Raw genomic sequence first — 6,028 nt, 5'->3', positions numbered from 1 at the left:
CGCACGGCCGGGGTGAGCTATGTGTTATGCGCAAAAGGGAAGAAAAAAAAGTGACGGTCATGCAGGGGATCGAATTGAAATCGTGCGCGTGGAGTGCACAGCCCACAGCGTCCTTTCCAAGGAGGCGAGAACTGAGGAGCAGGCGGGCTCACCTGTGCGTGGCTTCACCACACACACACACACACACACACACACACACACACACACACTCACACTCACACACACTCACACACACACACACACACTCACACACACACTCACACACACACACACACACTCACACACACACACACACACACACACACACACAAAACGGAACTTTATTCAGTCACAAGACAGAAGGAAGTCCTGCCATTTCAACAAGATGGCTGGACCTCAAGGGCATTATGCTTAGTGAGATAAGTCAGACAAAGACTAATGCTGTGTGCTATCATTATTGGTGGACTCTAAAAAATCTGAACTTCTAGAAACAGAGGCTAGAGTGGTGGTTACCAAGGGCTGGGGGCTGGGGAATTGGGGCAATGTGGTTAAAGGGCACAGACATGCAATGAGAAGATTAACAAGTTCTGGATCTAATGCACAGCATAGTGATCACAGACAGCACAACTGTATTACTTCAAGAATTACTAAAAAACTAGATACTGAATTAGCCTGATTGGCTCAGTGGATAGAGCCTGGGCCTGCGGACTGAAGGGTACCGGGTTCAATTCCGGTCAGGAATGCCCGGGTTGCTGGCTCAGCTCCCCAGTATGGGGCGTGCGGGAGGCAAATCAACGACGAGAGATTCAATGATTCTATCATTGATGTTTCTATCTCTCTCTCAATAAAAATATACTAAAAACAAACAAACAAACAAAAACGTGGGTCTTGATTGTTCTCACCACAAAAGAGAAATAGTAATGTGATAGAGGCTTTAGCTAACACCGGGGTGATAATCAAATTGCAATATATGAATATATCAAGTCAACATGTACACCTTAGACTTACACAATGTTCATGCCGATTATACCTCAATTTAAACAACTTAGAAATACAGGCATACCTTGGAGGTATGCTGGCTTGGTCCTCACCCACTGCAATAAAGCAAGCCGTAATCTGTTTGCTGGTGGTGGGTCGTGACTTCGATTGTGAAAAACACATCCGTGGAGCATGATAAGTGACATGCAATGACAAGAGGTATGCCTGTAAAAGATACCAAGAGCTGCAAACAGGGACAGGCCCCTTCCTCTCAGGCAAAGCCATGCTCCCAAAAAGATCTGAGACGAGATTTTGGCAAATGATGGCCGAGAGCCAACAGAAACTCGGCAGCACTGGTTCTTAACCTTGGTCGCGTGAACCAGTTCCTGTTGCTGCTGTAAAAATGACCACAAGCTTGGTGGCCCCAAACAACCCAAGGGTTATTACCTGACAGGTCTGGAGGTCAGAGCCTGACACGGGCTCCCTGGGCTAAAGTCAGATCAGAAGGATGCTGTTCTCCTGGAGGCTCTTGAGGACCCATTTCCTTGCCTTTTCCGCCTTCTAGCGGCTGCCCCAGTCCTTGGCTCCTGGCCCCTTCCTCCATCTTCAAAAGCATCCATGGCGGGTGGAGGCACAGTGTGTCACCCTGATGTGGCTCTTCTGCCTCCCTTTCCACATGCAAAGACCTTGTGATTTCATGGGGCCCACCTGGGTGACCCAGGCTATTTTAAGGTCAGTTGATTAGCAGCCTTAATTCCACCTGCTGACCAATTCCCTTCTGCTCTGTAACATACGGGGTGTCCCCCCAAATGTATTCACACTTATGCACTAGAGGCCTGATGTACAAAATTCGTGCATGGATAGGGTCCCTAGGCCTGGCCAGCTATCAGGGCCAATCTGTGGGTGACTGGTGGGCAAGTGGGGGCCCCCCCCCGCTTGGCCAGCCTGGCACCACCAGCTCACCTGCCCTGCCCCCTGCCATCACCGGTCGCCTCCCCCTGCCGGGTGACCAGCAGGACAATTAGGGGCCCTCACTGGCACTCATCTTGGCTGGCCTGTGGGCTGGGGGCAGCTCCTGCATTGAGCGTCTGCCCTTTGGTGGTCAGTGCTCATCATAACCACCGGTCATTCCACCGGTCATTCTGCCGTTTGGTCGATTTGCATATTAGGCTTTTATTATATAGTGTTATTAACTCCAATGGGTTAAATCTGAAAAGATAGAAACATCAGTTGAGCTGTTAAAGTATGTATACATTTTGGGGGACACCCTGGACATGCAGAAAGCAGGTCACCATTTCCAGGATTAAGATGGGGACTTCTTTGCGAGGCTGTTATTCTGCCTACCACACCTGGGGAGCTTCAAAAAGTACTGATGCCTGGGCCCTGCCCCCAGAAATTCTCCAGGACCTCATTCATGGCTTACTGCCATCTTCATTTAACACGTGGTCACCCAGGGTTCCCCAGATCTCCGTCCGTGAGAGCAGAAGGGGAATGGGTGTCCACACAAACACCAACCCTGGGGACTGTGCTGTGTGGTCATGGATCACCTCTAGGGGGTACATGCGTGTGGGGGCTGGGCAAGGAGACTGGTGAACTGGACCTCACACACTTACACCGACAGTGCCGGGCAGGGCCATGGCCTGTCACCGGACACCATCCAAGCCTTGTGCATGGGCCCTGGCAATAGAATTGTAAGGAAGAAAATCAGCCGTCAATTTCCTTTTGGGAAATTATCTCGATGTGGAAAAATTATTCTCTCAAAAGCGAGGGGATGGAGGACTTTGCTGCCAGGAAGATGGGGACACACTCTTCTCCCTACTCTCCCCAGTACAGCAAGCACCTTGGACCTCATGTGTTTACAAAACATAAGAAACTTAAAGGGAGCGAGAGCGAGGCCGCCTGCTTGGGGCCTGGAGGATGATGCTGCGGGGAGTTCCCTGGCTTTGGGGTTTGGGGGTTTGGCTTCACATATGCCAGGCTCGAAGCTGAAGAAGCCAGCAACCTGGAGACACTTACAGGCCCAGGCAAAACCCGCAGCAAAAGCCGGCTCTGTCGAACCGACGGATCAGGAAGGGGCAGATGAGCAAGACAGACAACCTACAGACAATTACTGCTTGACTCCAGCCAAACCCCTTAGAAAAAATGGCCTCGCCCGCACCAGCAGAGAGAGGCTAGCCTAGGCTGGGTGGGAAGCCTGGACTTCCCCCGGGCCAGGCTGTAGCAGGTGCCCCAGTGCCTCCCCACAGGTAGTGTCAGGGAGGGGCCTGGGACATTCATCCCAATGGAGCTAATGGGCTTCCTGCCCTTGCAGGGTGTCACTAGGGACTTCACCACCCCCTGGCAGGAATGAGCACCCCCTTTCCGATAAAGGTGATTCAGAGCAGGTCTAGTGGAGGACCAGGACTCTAACCACCACCCCTCTGTCATGAGGCCACCCCTACCTCAGTGTCAGGGGGGCAGCCGCCGGGCACACATCCTTATCCGGGCAGAGAGATGTCCGAGGAGGCCTGCTGGGGAACCAGTCCTCCCTCCGCCCCCTGCAACACAGCAGAAGTCTGCAGCCCCTCCCCATGGGTGTCTGTGGGGAGCCTAGACTTTCATCCCCACCCGCTGTCACCACGTGGCCTTGCCCTTACCCCTGTAGCAGCTGTGCAAGAGGAAGCCGGCCAAGACAAAGGTCTCATAACATAGTGTCATCACGTAATGCCGCAAACGCCCCGCTTTCACCTGGAAACCACTCGTTGCACCAAGAACCGGTGAGACCTCCAAATGAATGAAAAGAGACACCAATAGACGCCAATATCCAGAGGACGAGGTGGTAGATTCATCTGACAAAGGTTTCTAAATTACAAGCACACTTGAAACAAATGAAAAAAATAGAGTCTCAGCAAATAAATAGAAAGTCTCCGCAAAAATATATAAAGCACTAAATAGAAATTTTAGAACGGAACAGTATAACTACACACTCATTCCCATGAGTCTAGTGGATCCCATAATACATTTTTACTTTGGGGATATGCAGCAATTGGCGCATCTCGGCCCGAGTGAAAGTTCATTGAGAGCCAGCGGGTGGGAAGCCCCAGCCAGCCTCGAGCAGGCTCCTTTTGACAGAGATCAGGCAGTTATTTCTCAAGGCAGTGTCTCCAAGCAGAGGACTTCCCTGGACCTGGCATGGGTGTGTCCATGGCCTGGGGTCCTCTCCCACTCCCACCCCCTCCATCTGATTTTTTTAGGCTTGACAGGGCCTCCGCTCTTCTCCATTCCCCAAGCTTGGGACGCCGCTCCCTTCCCTGACCCCAGGCCATGGTAACTTCCTCAGCCTCCTTAGGGGCACATCATATCCTGGGATCCCAGCCACCCGCTGGGACATCACCTCTACACAACCACGTGCACCATTGTTCTCCATACGATAAATACCCTTTTGTGGCCTTGATTGATGCTGGGTCCCATGTCATGGTGCTCCCCAGAAGTCCCACTAGGTGTGAGAAAGAAACCCTATCAGCCCTGAGGAGTTACAGGACATAAAATCGAAGGCAAAAAGTCTACCTGAGTGGACCATGGACCCCTTGCTGATTTGGTCACCTAGGTAAGTGGTTTCATTACTGAGGATCATCAGCTTCCTCATCTGTAAGTATGGGGAATGATTTCGCTCTCCCTCTATGTCACAGGGTGTGACAGCAGCACAGGTGAAAATACTTTGTGCCTGGGAAGCGATCCACAACTGTGAGGTAGGGCTGGGCGATCCCCTGGGCAGATCCTCACACTTGGGATATTTCACTCAAACTGTGTGAGTCACAGCATCTGAGAGTTTTATTAGTTCCCGGAGAAGACAATTGTATTGGTCTCACGCTTCCATGCTTGTGGACAATAAAGGACTTTACTTAGAGTTTCCTCATCAGCGTGTTACTGGCTGGCTGACGGGTTTGATGGAGTTTTATGGACTGTATGTGAAAGGTATGGTGTTGGCTCTGGAGCAGCCAGCAAGGGAGTCCGCCCAACAGAAATTAGAAAAATGTCAGCAAATTCCCTTTCACTCCCCAGAAGTGAGCTGCTTGAGGGCAGGGGCTATGTCTTATTCAACCTTTTATTCTTAGCACAGCCCAGTGGCTGGCACATTGTGGGTACGAGTAACACTTACTTAATGGATGGAGAGGAATATTTTGGAAGGAATAAGGTTGTTATTAGCTAGCCTAGGCATTTATTATTTGGCGTTTGTATTGAACTTTTTTGTTACAGGTGTCAATATTTTATTGCACACTTATTGGGGAAAGGGAATCATATGAAAATAATTGGAAAATACACAAAAGCACCTATATTAGGTTCATAATTCAAATGCCCAATCATTCTTTTTCTTTATGTAAATTAGAAGAAATTAGAAACACATGAAAGAACCACCTTCATTCACAGATGATCTCCCCAAAACTTTCGGGCAAAATTAATGTCAGGATCATGTAATTTAAGCTTCATGAAAATTGAACAGTCTTTCTCTTGTATGTTTTATTAGGCATCAGAGGAAAGGCAATAGAAGCCAATAGAAAAGACTGTATGTTGGTATTAAATCATTGCTCTGAACACACAAAAGTGTTTCACAATTTAGGGACGTGCCAAGCCAACAATAAAAGTAGGAATGCAAAATAGAGGATGTTTTCTCAGAAAAAAACAAACATGGTAGAGTCTCTCAATGAACTGGGCTTTGACAACTAAGACAAGTTAACTTCCTTTGAACCCAGAGTTTCTTGTAACAGATCCATCTACTTCTCTTCTTCCATCAACCCCTCACGGGAAGCAGCACCACGGTGAACTGTCTTCGGAGAAACCAGCAGTATCTAGAGACCGGGCGCCGTTTTTGTAGCCTTCCTCCTTTGACCTCGGTGGAAACTGGGAGATGTGGTCTTTCGCAATGAGAATGCGTGACTCCATGTAGACTGCTCATTTCTGAGGACGGCATCACACAATGTGAAAAAAAAATCCATAAATTATGTGTCCAAAGTACTAGTATATAAAGAAATTGCATAGATTTCATTGTCCCAGGAGTTTCAACTAGTCCAGTGGTTCTCAACCTTCTGGCCCT

This window comes from Myotis davidii, unplaced genomic scaffold, assembly GCF_000327345.1.
Source record: "Myotis davidii unplaced genomic scaffold, ASM32734v1 scaffold1011, whole genome shotgun sequence".
NCBI lineage: Eukaryota > Metazoa > Chordata > Mammalia > Chiroptera > Vespertilionidae > Myotis > Myotis davidii.
The sequence above is the reverse complement of the archived record's forward strand: the minus strand, read 5'-3'. Positions refer to the sequence as shown.